General features: G+C 40.2%; 1 long non-coding RNA gene across 4 annotated transcripts in view; it reads right to left on the reverse strand.

The window, feature by feature from the left end:
• The window catches only part of LOC117026808 (uncharacterized), a 356958-nt gene that overhangs the window by 205022 nt on the left and 137028 nt on the right, over positions 1-14908 (reverse strand). For 3 of the 4 annotated variants that reach the window (XR_004423822.1, XR_004423823.1, XR_004423825.1), the window contains exons 2-3: positions 10671-10856; positions 7985-8127 (exon numbers count right to left, since the gene is read on the reverse strand). This is a non-coding gene — a long non-coding RNA (uncharacterized LOC117026808). The remainder of the gene's footprint in view (positions 1-7984; positions 8128-10670; positions 10857-14908) is intronic. The other variant, XR_004423824.1, reaches the window with a different exon arrangement.

A 14908-nucleotide genomic window follows, 5' to 3' on the forward strand; every position in this document is an offset into this window, starting at 1 on the left:
AGAGAGGATGTGGGAAATCTCTGTACCTTCATCTCAATTTGGCTGTGAACCTAAAACTGTTATAAAAAATAGTCTATATTTTTTTTAAAAATTAAGAAGCATAGCTGTACTATAATCTTTATCGCTACTTCCCAGACTATTCTAATAAACAAGATATTTCTATATCAGTCATTGTGATTTTGGGGGTTTTTTGTTGTTGTTTGTTTTTCTGACCTGCATTTTCCTTACCTGTGTATACAGGGGTGAGGAATATCAGCGTCTCTCCTGCACACTGGCATACCCCCACCCCAAGTTACCCCAGGTTACCCGAGAAAAAGGGCATACGTTGGCATTATGTACCAAGCATGATGTTCTGTTTTATACAGATATTAACTCATTTAATCATCAAAACCACCTTAAGAAGAAGCATTATTATTCTTGTTTCACAAATGAGAAAACTGAAGCTCAGACACACGTTAAATAACTGAAGTAGAATCACTCAACAAAAAGTAAAAGAATATTATTGCAGAAAGTGCATGGACTCTGGAGTGACCAGGACTAAAATCCCGTCAATGACTAGCTATAAACTTGGGCTAGTAACTTAACAGCTTTGTGGGAACTGATTGAACTGAGGTCTGGGAGGCGTGGCTTGTGGTAGATATTTATTAAATAGTGACCTCGCCTTCTCCTAGACAGCAACGGGGCTGTGATTTGACTCTACTCTGACTCCACAATTCATGTTCCTTTGTCCTTCCTAGTCTCCCTTCAATAGCAAGCTGCCTTGTGCAGATTTGGGGCATGGGTTTTTGCGCAGTGCAGAACTAGCAAAGAATTATTATCCACAGCAACCTTAAAAATTGAGTACTTAAGTATTGATTTATTTTTATTTAATATGACTTCCTGAAAAACCTCTTGTCTCCTAAAGATTCAATTGAAATTATTAGCCTATAGACATTTATGGATACATGACATGCAGCTTTCACAAAAACGGATTAACCCCTCTCTTTCATATTTTACACTGCATCAGGCACTGAAAAGTCAGTCTGGTGTGATAGATCTCTTTGTGGTTTTAATCATAACAATTGTACCAAATGACTCTTTTTTTGTGCATGTGATAACATCATAATGGAAAACTAAATCGATAGCATATTTCTTAATCTAATTATATGCCTTGCATTTCTAAACCAGTTTTAATGAAATACAATAAGTGGTGGTGTGGAAATTAGAAGAGCCTTAAAAAAAAAGCAGTTGCAAATATTGTGGGTGACAGGAACAGAAGTATGAACTTTGTCAGTCTATCTGAACAATGCCTTCCCAGTGAGACTATACAATAAAAAGACAAGGAAAAACAGGAGGATTATCCAAACAAATCATCATTTGCACAAGATAAGCCTAGGTTACATCAGTTCAAAAATGGGTAAGGAGCATCAGAGACTTCAAAACTCATCTACTTATAAACCTCAACTTGTATCATTGTGAGGTCACCAATTTATAGACACATTGACACCTGCATATGATTTTTAAATAGCCTCTTTCCTTATTTAGAAGAGTAACTCATGTTCATTATAGAAAATTTGAAAGATATTGAAAAATACAAATACATCACATTAAAAAAAAATACACAAAAAATTCATTAGCCTAAAATCCCACACCCAGAGGTAACCATGGTTAACATTTTACCATATTTCCTTTGTTTTTTTTTTCCTATGCATATGGTCCATATTTAAAATGATGCAATAATTTGTTGAAAGCAAAGTCAGATAGTTCAGAGTAATAAAGTAGATAGCCCACAAATAGATCCTAATATAAAAATACTTGTATATTGCTTTTATAGGTCCTGTATTAGTTTCCTATGGCTGACATAACAAAGTACCACAGACTGGGTGTCTTAAACAGTAGACATTTATTTTCTCACAATTCTGGAAGCTAGGAATTCAAGATCAAGGTTTCCGCAGGGTGGGTTTCTTCTGAAGCCTCTGCTCTTGGCTTTTAGATGGCCATATTCTCCCTATGTCTTCATATGTTCATCCCTCTGTGTATGCTTGCTGCCCATATTTGCTATTCTTATAAGGAGACCGGATTATTGGATTAGGGCTCACCTTAAGGACTTCATCTTAACTATTTACCTCTTTAAAAACCCTATCTCCAAATACAGTCACATTCTGAGGTATCAGAGGTGAGGACTTCAATACATAAATTTGAAGGGACACAATTCAGCCCATAACAGGTGTTAAGTGTGGCAACACAAACACATTGTACACCCAATAGGGAGATAGTCCTGCAGCAGGTACTAGAGACATAAAAGTTGGTAAACCAGAGTCCTCTCCTGAAGAAACTTATATCAGTAGGCAAAGGAAAGACGATTTAGTATATGTCACTGGGGAATTTACGACGACTCTAGGAAAAAATATGTAAAGACTCACCTTATGCCATGTACCAAAATAAATCGCATACTTGGTAAAATTATAAATGTTAAGAAGCAGGGGGGGAAAAGGAACGCTTGTGCACTGTTGGTGGGATTGCAGATTGGTGCAGCCACTATGGAAAACAGTATGGAGGTATCTCAAAAATCTGAAAATGGAACTACCTGATGATCCAGTAATTCCACTCCTAGGTATCTATCCAGAGAAATCCAAAACTCCAATTCAAAAATCTTTATGCACTCCTATGTTTATTGCAGCACTATACACAATAGCTAAGACATGGAAACAACCGAAATGCCCATCGGTAGATGACTGGATTAAGAAACTGTGGTACATTTATACAATGGAGTATTACGCAGCCATAAAGAAGAAACAAATCTTACCATTTGCAACAACATGGATGGACCTAGAGAACATTATGTTAAGTGAAATAAGTCAGACAGAGAAAGATAAGTACCATATGATCTCACTTATATGCGGAATCTAAAGAAAAGAATAAGTGAATGAACTAATCAGAAACAGTTTTGGAGACAAAGAGGAAAAACTGAGGGTTGCTAGATGGGCGGGGGGGGGTGGGGGTAAGGGGGAAGGTGAGGGGATTAGAAAACAATCAGTAACCACAGGATGGCCACGGGGTTTGAAAATTAATCTGGGGAACGTAATTTAGTGGTTACCAGAGGGTAAGGGGGTGGGGGGGGGGGAGAGGAGGGTAAGGGGGATCAAATATGTGGTGATGGAAGGAGAACTGACTCTGGATGGTGAACACATAATGTAATTTATAGATGATGTGATACAGAATTGCACACCTGAAATCTATGTAATTTTGCTGGCAATTGTCACCCCAATAAATTTAATTTAAAAAAAAAGAAGCAGGGGGAGGAGGTAGTGAAGAAGGAGGAGGAGACAAAGAAGGAGGAAGAAGAGGAGAAGGAAAACAAGGGAAAGAGGAAGAGGAGAAAGGGGAAGAGAAGAGTGGGAAAGAAAGAAGTTAGAAAATGAGTTTTATCTATCTTACCTACGAATGGGGTATTTGGTTTTAATCCAGTCATTCATTCATTTAATAAACATTAGTTGACCATTTACTGCAAGCCACATGTTCAGCAAGGCATAGAAATGAACCAGGTTTTTAGTGTTTATACACACTGGAAGAGGCCCCATTGGATTGCTTATAATATAAATACAAGTTCACATTTCTTTACTGGCCTGTTTAATATTGGCGACATCTCCCTATACCAATGTCACGAGCTGTATGTAGTCAATATGTTCCTCATAAGTTGTTTTCAAGAGCGTTTTGTAAATCAGATCCTATTAGAAGTGCACAAAGAGAGCCTGTTTATAAGAGCCCTGGAGGGAACCCTGTGGTAAAAAGAAGCATCCTTATGTAAAGGGAGAAACTCCATCTGGGTTCCAGCGCTGTGGCAGTCCCAGCTCTCATACCTGTGTCCTGGCTTGCAGGTTATGCCTGAGCACTCATCTGTGTTCCCACTATCTGTCCTTCTGCCTTGGATTCCAAAGCCCTGGAGGATGTCCCACCACATCTGCTCCCTTTATTGTGTCCTGTGTCACAATGAAACATATACAAAGAGATCTCAGGAAATGCTTTGAGATGTGCAGAAACAGATCCCAGCAAGCAGTGCCCATGGGGCTACACTGAGGAGATGCCCTGTGCATCCCACTTCTAAACAGTAAGGCCCTACATCTTATACGCAGCATTGCCAAGTATAGGGAGCAGGCCCCCAGGATCCCTCAGTCTTGTTCATGTTCTCTGCAACAGAGAGGAGAAATGATTTGAGGAATGACAAAAGAAAGTGAGAGAGTTGGAGGCCCCTTGGGACACTCCAAGAACTGCATTCTGAGCTGTGCTGGGTTGCTCAGCACGCGGGGCCTTGGGAAAGGACAGGTTTTTCTGTAAGCTTCCAGGTAGTATTGTCTTCTCTGATGGGAACCTTCTCATATTGGTTACACATTGCATAGCAGCTTGCTCTTAGAATCTAATTACCAACTCACAAGAAATGAATAAATCCCTGTCTTTTATCTTGGGTTCAGAGAAATGATGTAGCCAAAAGTTGCTTTTCTGATGAGGAATTTTATAGTGCCATTGCCAATAAATGAGTGGCATAATTTCTGGCTGACAATTATTCAATTCAATCAAAATGTAGTCAACCTAAAATTGTTTAAACTCAATACTCATAAATACAAACATATGCCCAGAATTAGACCAATATTGGTGAATTGTCCTAAAGAAAAAAAATACATTTCTCTGGCATGATAAGTTATTTTAATTCTTTGACCAATTTTCTATTTAGTAATATTGTTCCAGTGTTATTTCTATTTTAGTAAAATTTTTTTCATGAATATCCACTGTTTTCCATGTATACTTTATAATAGAACTTTCATTCATTGATTTTTTTTCTATTTTTGTCCACATCAAGTTAAATGATAATAGCTTGTGGCATTGTAAGTTTTCTCTGGGGGCCATTGTTTCTACAAAGTCTAATTTTCTTTACTCAATGTTGCATTTATAAGTTTTGTCAAAATGATTTTATTCACTCATTAATATTTTGTCAATATTTTTTATCATATCTAGTTTTAGCCTTTGATGGTTTTTTGGGCTATCGTTCCAAAAACTATTATTTCACCAGCTGATTTCTGAATTTTTTAGCTTTACCCAGTTGTTCACCTGTAACACATTTGACCATGTAAAGTTTTAGTATTGACAATTTTTTGTTAATTTTATTATTTCTATCAATGATATCCCATATGTATAAGATGTAAAATAATATATTTGTATTCAAGGTAAATAGGAAACAGAAGGAGTCAAAATATCTGTGAAGGCAATATAGTGTGGTGAAAACTTCCTGTTTCATTCAAATACAAACATCCCTGAAAAGGTCAGCCACCATTTATAGTTGGAATATGGAAAAAGTGATTCACATCTCATGCTTTCCTGAGAGATTAAAATGGAGGTTTTTCACTTTCCCAGCTGCCTAGCAGCTGAGGTATCGGCACATAACCTGGTCTCCATCTGTCCCTTTTCCTTCCCGAGGCTTCAGCTCTACAACTGGAGAAACAAAGCAGCAGAAATGGGAGAGCTGTTCCCTTGAAGTGCAGCTGTGGCAGCAGGGACATACCGAATCCCGGAATGACCCTGAAGGCTTCAAATGCCATGCTAAGGGCATTGAACTTTTTCCTGTAGGGACTGGGCCATGGAGGGCTCTATTTGGGGTACCACATGCTCAAATCTAAGATTTAGAAGATGACTTTGGTGGGACCATGGAGGATGGATTGAAGACATCCAATCTGGAGACAGACTTCTGCAGAGCTAACTCTACACCATAGTTCTGCATCTTCCCAATCCAAGACACTGCGGGCCAATACTGCTACCCTGGCCCTTTATGACACGGCTGTTGCATTGCCAAACTTGGCATCTGCCCAGCAATTTCACTCTATTCCATTGGGCCCCTCTTTGTTCTTCAAACAAATCATTCCACACCTCCATGCCTATATACATTCTTTTTCTATTACCCAAGCAACTCCTTTCTCCCATTCTCTACCTGACAGGCTTGTACACATAATTGTTTCAATATGAAATAAACAATAAAAACTATGATAATAACCCTAAATATTTATTTGGAATATGCTTTATACCATTCATTGCCATGAATCTCACCAGATAACAAAATTGAGGTCCAGAAAGATTGACTCACTTGTTCATAGTTGCCCAGCTAGTGAGTAGTGACTGGATTTAAATTTAGTTTGACTTCAAAGCATTTGTATGTTCTCAACCCACACCATCCTGTTCCACCAGCAAACATTTAAATGTGACATATATTTTCACACATATTCTTTTATTTAATCCTCATGGCCAGTGGATTAGACATTATTATTATTTTAATGCGGAGAATACTGAATCTCGGTGAATTTAACTAATTTCCCCAGAGCTGCTCTATCTAACTACAAAGTCATTATGCTTCCCTATGCCTGCTTCATAGACGGTTATGACACGTATTAGCTCCTTCCGTTCTACCTGTTCTTGATGTTTCTGCCATGCCCATATCCAGATCACACAGGTAACCCAGTTACACAGGTAACTGGTCTGACAACACCTTTATCCAAAACCAGCTAGTGCACACTCTTCCTGAGAATTCAGCATGCCTGTTGGGCTGTAGGAATTAGTTATTTATTGTACCTTCTCACCCATGATGTCTTCCAAGTGAAACTGTCCAGCCCACAACTCCTGCTACCTAGGTGACTGTGTTGTATATTATATGATTCTACTCTGTAACTACAGCTAATTGGACTTTAAAGCAGACAATCAGACATCTTTTCTTGGAATGTTGAAATAAGGAATGCTAAGAGGATGTGTTCATGTTGAGAACTGCAACTCAAAGGCAGAGTCAGGATCAGAGGAATCACAATGATCCAAGGGCAAGCCAAGGACACAGGGTACAAAAAGAAAGCAGAGGCTTAGAAATCCAGGTGGTAGCAAAAAAAAAAGAAGGCAACAGATGTGTTCATGGAGAAGTAAGAATTGTAAGAGAGTGGGGGAGAGGGGCCACGAGGCCCATGAGAGATAAAGGAGGAAGTCATTAGAGTTTCCTTGTTTCCTAAGGTCTTCTTTGTTTCCACCCAAGTGTGTTCCCAAAGAAGACATTCTATTTAATCGGGTATCATGGGTGACACTCTATTTCTTACCACCCAAAGAGCAGAACTTAAAAAACAAACAAACAGCCATTTAATCGTGAGGGTTTCCTATAAAAGACATTTGGGCTCCAGATCCAAGAGCAAGCAGGGAAAAAGTGAAATCATGATATACAAAGCCTTGAAGCCTTAATCCGAGCCCTCCACCTCAGTTGCTAACCCACACAGTTCTCCTCCCCACTCTTCTCCTGCCTCTCCTTAGCACCCCCACCAGCTCTCAAGAGTCCCATTCAATCTCTTTAGGGTCCAAGGTGACTGCCAGAAATCTTCCTTCTGTCTAAAACTCCTGTTATTTATCTGACTTCTCTAGTCCTTCAAGCTCTGTGGATCAGGAAAGGATTTTTGCTATTGTTCATTCACTGCTGTTACAAATACAAGTCAAATCTGACCTCCTCTCATCCTTGGGCCTTTTATCCCTGCTTTCAGAACAAGCCACCGGAAGGAAACTTATCTTGATTTATTGTTCCTTCTCAATGATATTTCAAGTCCGTTTTGTCCAGCAACCACACATACCACCATTATTAATGCAATTTAAAAGGTGAAGGCCTGAGTTTTGGCAGCTTTGCCAAACCTTTGCATTTATTTTTGAACATTTCTCATAGACCCCTGTAGTCAGGAAAACTTTACTTGACAAAGGTAAGAATGGGAGCACATTTAGGTCGACTCCTCTGATAGAGGGCTTCCATTTGAAGGAAGAGGCCCCCTGTGGCTGTGACGCTAGCAACTCACCATGTTCCAAATCTCTGTTTCTGCCTCATGGGAGCTTACAGGAAAATGAAAGAGAAAACGGAGTGGAAATGATGACTCAGCAAAACTGCCTTATTTTTCTCTTGTGGTTTGCCCCTCACGGCTCATTCTGCAATGCTTAAGCACACACTTACATCTGGAATACAACCTGAGCACAGGCCAAGTGGGTCGATAGCATGATATTTCCTTCGCTGACTGGTCTCTTCTGCCTGAAGTTCCTGTCAGCTTCAGTTTCAGTTCCGGGGGGTTACTATTTCTAAAGATACTGAACTTCTCCCTGAAAAAGACAATGCGGAAATTCTCTAGTACCTCTTTGAGAGTGAACATCAGAACTTTTCCTCATTAATAAAAGGAACAAGTACTTGGATTTTTGAGTGAGTAAGAAAAGGCAGAGAGGAAGAGAGAAAATGAGTTCATTGATAATATAGCCTGTATTTTCTGTTGTTGTTTTTTTTTAATAAACATGTTACTCATAATTTGAAGAAAAGTAGGTAAATATTATTAAAATTTTTCATCCCATTATCCCATAACTATACTCATTTTTGCCAGGCAGCTAAATATCCCAATTTAGGTAGGCTTTCATACTCTTAAACAAACATAAGGCTTTATGTCTTAGGCTGGATTCCCTAAAAAATTTTGAGTTAAAAGCTTTCATAGTAAACTATTGGAGAGTAGTTCCAGAAAAGCAGAAGCGGGAGAAAAAGAGTGGGGCTAGGAAGAAAGTAAGGACATGCACAGGAAAAAGCATTGCCAATCTGGTCACAGCTCAGTCTCAGGAGATGTCTTCTGAGACATCCTATGAAACTACTACTTCTCCATATAAGCTGAATATGGAGAAAAAGGGAGAATTAGCCTACTGGTGAAGTTCACTCCAGGGGGCGTCAGCGCCCTCCCAAGGCCAGCTTATATTAGCTGTCCACATAGAAACCTCAAGGAAGCCAGCTCCCTGGGTACCCAAAGGGACTGGCAGTACCTGAGATGTGAGTCGCTCTGCAATGGGGGAGCCTGTGGCTCTCCTTGACTGTATGCTTGCACCCTGCAACCCTGCTGCCCAACCACAGTGAGCCAGCATGCATGTGTCACACTGAATCTTGGGGCTCCATGGCACTTCCTGACTCAGTAGCAGCAGGGAAGCCCCAAATAGGAGCCATTGTGTTGACATGAGGGACTGAAAACAGGTGGAGTACCATGACAACTTGGCCCTGCCACAAAGGTGGCTACAGAACTCAAGATCAAAATCTTCTTTCTTCAGCCTATAGGAATACAATCGTTGTCACGTGATCTTCTTAGAGGGCCATCAGTAACATCAACCTGTTAAACCCCAAATAACTTCTGAAACTTAAAATAGCAACTCTACCAATTATTGTACTGTGATCAATCAAGTTTCTGAAATCAATTAATTAGCGTAGGTTAGGTTGTTACAATAAAAGTCTCCAAATCTCAGTTGTTCCTACATAATAAATATTACTTGTTGCTTATGTCTCAGTCCAGTGTCAATTGGAGCCCTCCTCCAACTTGGAGAGACACCATCTGGGATAGAGGCCTCTAAGGTTACTACAGAAAGGCAAGAAAAGCTGGGGACTCGTGCAGAACATTTTTAAAGGCTAGTCTTAGACGTAGTTTACATAATTTCTGCCCACATTCCACTAGCCAGAACTTAGTTCATGGTTAATCAAGCTGCAAAGTAGGCTGGGAAGTGTAGTCTGTTAGTGTGCTCCGGAAATTCCATGGTGAGCAGCCTTGTCTCTGTCATATTTAACCTTCCTGGACCTCAGTTTGACCTATATATTGGAGACAATGATTCTTTCTCTCTCTCTCTCTCTCTCTCTTTCTCTCTCTCTCTCCCCTCTCTCTCTCTCTCTTTCTCTCTCTCTCTCAATTTGTTGTGAGAACTAAATGAAGAGATATTGGTAAAATTATCAAGCTCAGGCTCAGATAATAGGTGTCAAGAAAATGGTGGTGATAGTGGTGACAAAAGAGATGGTGATCATGATAATTGTTGTAGTCAACATAGTAGATATAATTACTACTGAAATATTGTTAGGATTTAGTGACCACAGTTTACTCAGAATACGTCAGAATCTTGGATTGAAAGCAGTCTATTTGTCTCTCTTCAGTCTGTTTCAATATGAACAACTATCTTATCTTCTGAGGTTAGAGGTCCCCTAGCTCAATTTCCTTTTAGGGGAAACATCTATCATCCAAGATGTTTGGTAATAGCAGCAGGTTGTTTTTCCTTTCCCTCTGTGTTCTGCCATGTTTCGCACTTCCCAACCGCCCAACCCCTCAGTTGGGAAGGACCTACATCTATCACTTGGCCCAGCTCTGGGTGGCTTTGGTTATATGGCCAACGCTGGAGCCAGTCAACATCAGGGAAACTAATCGGAGCATCAGGAGTTGGTCTTTTCTCCACAATGGAGCCAGGTTTCCAAATTACCAAGTCATTTATGTAGTCACTGTATACTTGCTGGGCACCTTCTACGTGCCGAGTTCCATGCTGATCACTAGGGATATGAAGATGAAAAAATCATGGTGCAGGCCTTTAAGGAAGGGCAGCATAACAAGCAGTAATAGCCAAAGAGACTAAATCTCCTTGTAGACAACAGACTTGGGGCTTTTAGGAAGGGATGGCAGGACATGATGGCCTTGGATTTCAATTAACCATCTTGGAATGCTGTGTTAGGCTCTAACCCTAAGGATACTTGAGAAAGAAAATTCTTGTCGGTCAGGCAGACAGGCCACAGATGGTGAGGGTGAGGCAGGTATCTAAAGCCCAGGACTCACAGAGGCCAGGGGGTAACATACTCATCCAAGACTTACCTAAACTTCAGTTAGGAGGTAACACACTTTATCCAGACCTCACTCATAGCCGGAAATGGTCCTTTAATGTTTTAATACATTGGATGAGTCTTTAGTTCCTAAGCCCGGAAGTGGGGGATGCAGGCAAGGACATTGCAGATTCTTACGGTCCCTCAAGTCTGGCCTTCATCACCAGGTTCCACGCCTCTGAAAAGAAAGGTTCCAGATGGAGTACATTAATTTTCAGTTACCAGATCCCCTTATCTCTTGTACCTGTGTCAAATTGAACTCACAAACAAGTATTTCTACAGTCTTCCTGACACCATAACATCCAGATTCCCACTCTCTTTCCTGAGCTTCTCGGAGTCCATGATTTCAGAGGCAGCACATTGTCGTGGGAAAACATTGGCATCTATTTCAGTTAGGAATTATTTTCCTTCAATGAAAGTAGTTCAAGGATTAAAGTCTAGGGCTGGTAAGGCAGTTCTCTGTTTTCATGAATATCAGACTTGCTTTATCATTCTTCTTTGCCATCTGAATTGAATAGTGTAAAACACTTTATGATGATGAAAGATGAGAGTGTAAACTGCCTGTCACTGCATAATAATCTTTGCTTTGTTTTAATCTACTCCTGAAATTTCAGCAATTAGACACCAATGTTTGCCATTCTCCCTAAAAATGCATATCCTCTCTATGAAAGTAAAACAGAAACCAGTAGTTTACTCCTTAATACAACTTGGTTTCAAAAGATTATCAATGCCTGGTATAAAGTTAGATTGTCCAAATGTACAGAAAGAGACGATCACTTAGGAACAGAGTACTAGTGTCTGCGTATGCTCAGTCTGCTGTAACAGTATACCAAAGACTAAGTGGCTTATGAACAACAGAAATTTATTTCTCACAGGTCTGGAGGCTGAGAAGTCCAATACCAAGGTAGCAGCGTGGTCATATTTGGTGAACCTTTCCTTGGTTGATAGCCAGTACCTTCTCTCTGTGTCCTCACATGGTAGAAGGAGCTGGGGTGTCTCTGGAGCCTTTTTTTTAAGGGCACTGATCCCATTCATGAGGGTTCCACCTTCATGATTTAAGCACCTCCCAAGGCCCCACTTCTAATACCATCACATTGGGAGTTAGGATTTAATAGATGACTATGGGGGGATTACCAACATTCAGTCCATAGGAATTTGGAAAGTTAGGTATCTTAGAGAGTAGAGGACTTTTGTGGGTGCAAAGGGGTAACAAGCCTGTGTTAATTTCAGTCTGAGGGATTTATTGCAAGGTTACAAAGGGATTTGGATTTCTGGGACACCACTTATTTTTAACCATGGACTCATTTGTATTTTAGTACTTTGAAGACTGGCATAATATCACAGCCCTCAACATTTCTAAGGACACAATCTATATCCTAGCTACCTAGTTCTCTGTTTACATCTATTAATTCTACATAAAAAAATAAAATAAATGAGTACTGTATTGAGGTAACACTAGCCAGTGCAACAAACTCAAAAATCTATAAAAGCTCAAATATAACAAAAGTTTCTCATTCATGTGTAGTCCACAGCAGGCAATCCTGATTGGTGACGGCCTTATTCTTGGGGATGATTCAGGGGCCCAGATGTCTTCTATCCTGTGACTCCATCATCTTCAACACACAGATTCTAAAACAACTACACATGTCTCTCACAAGCCAGCGGTAAAAGAAAAGAGCATGGAAGATATCCCATGGGAGATTTTAAAAGGCAAGGCTGCGAAGGAGCATGACGTGTTACTTCCGCTCCCATTCCATTGGTTGGAACTCCATCAAATGGCTATACCAGCAGTAAGTAAGACTAGGAAGTATAGCCTGGCTCATGCCCAGGAAGAAGAGGAAATGGGTTTGGTGAAAGCTACTGTGTCTCTACCATAAGTCACTACTCTATTCCAAGCATTGGGCCATGCACTGGAAAGACAGCAGTAAACAATACAGACATGACCTCCCCTCATGGAGCCGAAAATATAGAGAAGAATGGAGAGCTTCAACAAATAATCACAAACACATCAACATGCATTTAAACAGTACCCTTACAAGTATGATGAGAACATAGAGCACAAGGGGTAAATTTAGTAAGTAATACGACATAGATTACAGGGGGCTGCGATGTGTAGGAATAAGTAGGAATAAACATAATTAAGGCAGAGTGAGGCTGTGTGTGTGCACATGCATACACGCACACATGCCAAATTGAAGGAAAGTATCCCTGTTATAACACAAGGGAGGGCCTGTGGTATGATATGTCATTGGTTCCATTTACTCATTCAGCAGGTTGAGTGCCCACGCCACGCCAGGTATTCTGCCAGTCTCCACAGAAGATTCCAAAATGGAAAATGCAAAAACCCTGCTGTCTACTGCCACTACCTTGAAGAATTTATTTTGATCCATCAGGAATAAGATCTTACAAATAATCTCATATACTTGGTACGATTTCAAGTGTGGGTGAGGGCCTTTACGCCGCTGAGTAATTTTCCTCTATGTATTAAGCAAACTGTTCAACCCACATCTGGGATAACAGTGCCATTCCTTTAACACAAAGACCCAGCTTTACTCTACTGGAAAACAGGCTGAAAAATGTAAATATCTGTAATATTTTAAGGAAATCAATCCAAGCAGATTACTGTGCATGACATTTCTGCGACAGCCACAGTGTTACTCCAGACTGCTCAAATCGGAGATCAGAACATAAGCTCACAACTTCTAAGGGAAGATGCCACAAAACTGCTCATTCTTTTTTCTGTATATAGTAATGGTCATTTTAATAGTAATAGTAGCAGTAATATTTTATAGTCAGAATTTGATGTCACACTTATCCAATCAGATTCCCTCTCTTAGTATGATAAAACCTACATTCTTATTTCTTTTAGAATAAAATTGAAAGATTATTTTTTTAAAAAACTGTACACCCAAAGGCTTCCTATGTTGTCCTAAATGGGTAAGAATTTACAAAAAAAGGAAGAAAGAAGAGTGGGGGAGGGAGAGAGAGAGAGAGAGAGAGAGAGAGAGAGAGAGAGAGAGAGGATGGAAGGAAGGAAAGAAGAAAGAAAAGGAAGGAAGGAAGGAAGGAAGGAAGGAAGGAAGGAAGGAAGGAAGGAAGGAAGGAAGGAAGGAAGGAAGGAAAGAAGGAAGAAAGGAAAGATGGAAGGAAGGAAGGAAAGAAGGGAAAATAACCGAAAAGAGCTGACTTGCTCTGCATGTAAAGTAATAAGACTTTTGGAGTTGTGGTCAATGAAACATGTCTGCAAGCAGGACCAGCACATTAACACAGCAAGTGAGGCTTTCCCCATGGCAAGGGAGGCTGGCAGTTTTTGAGACAACTAGTAACCCAGTTTCTCTGTGTTATAATCCCTGTAGTCATCCCTAAATTTTTAGTGAAAGTCTGTTGCCTATAGCTGCCTTCTCTCAGTGATGACTTGGAGGATGAAGAAGAAAACTGTCAACGAATGGGAGAGGCAGGAGGGCAGCCATGAGAGGCCAAGTTGAGCTGGTTGGTCAAGAAACTAAAATTCCCAGCAAGAGGCTATCAAAGATCATAAGGAGCTATGTCATGAATCCCCTTCTATTTTCAGGAAGGCAGTGGGCTGCCCACTGTAGACAGGAGGATTCCAAGCCTCTTCATCTGGTCATTAAATTAAAAAGGGGCCTGCAAAAGGCCAAAGCACATGAGGCCATTGAGGTCAACTTCACAGGCTTCCACTGTGGTCCTGCCATCATCCAATGTGTACATTTTCAGACAGTTGTGAAAAGAGATACTGATGGTTTGGTTTAGTAACAACACTTAAGTTCTTCAAGCAACCAAATAAGCAGAAATATGTTGCCTCTACTTTTCCTCATCTTCTTGTTTCCAAATGTGTATGTTGTTCGCTGATTGTAGATTGCTGGTTTTTGGTTTTTTGCGTTTTTTTTTTCCTACAGGAAAATGAAAATTTGCATCTTGAAAAGCAGCCATAAAGCTTTTCTGTAATTACCAAGAACCCTATCAATTTTATAGACAACCCAACTGATAACATGTAGATAACATGTATCCTCATGGTGTGTGTGTGGCAGGGGGTTGTTTGGGTTTTTCTGCTTTCTGCTGTCTGAAACCAGCACAACTTGCAGTGATATTTTAATTTACTATTATGAAAGGGACAGCAACTGGTTTTTAATGGTTACAGAATGGTGACTTGCAACCCTATCCCTGCTGCTGTCACCACCGTGCCGCGAGCAGACTCGCAGCATCTTGTCT

This window comes from Rhinolophus ferrumequinum, chromosome 9 (genome assembly GCF_004115265.2).
Source record: "Rhinolophus ferrumequinum isolate MPI-CBG mRhiFer1 chromosome 9, mRhiFer1_v1.p, whole genome shotgun sequence".
Taxonomy (NCBI): domain Eukaryota; kingdom Metazoa; phylum Chordata; class Mammalia; order Chiroptera; family Rhinolophidae; genus Rhinolophus; species Rhinolophus ferrumequinum.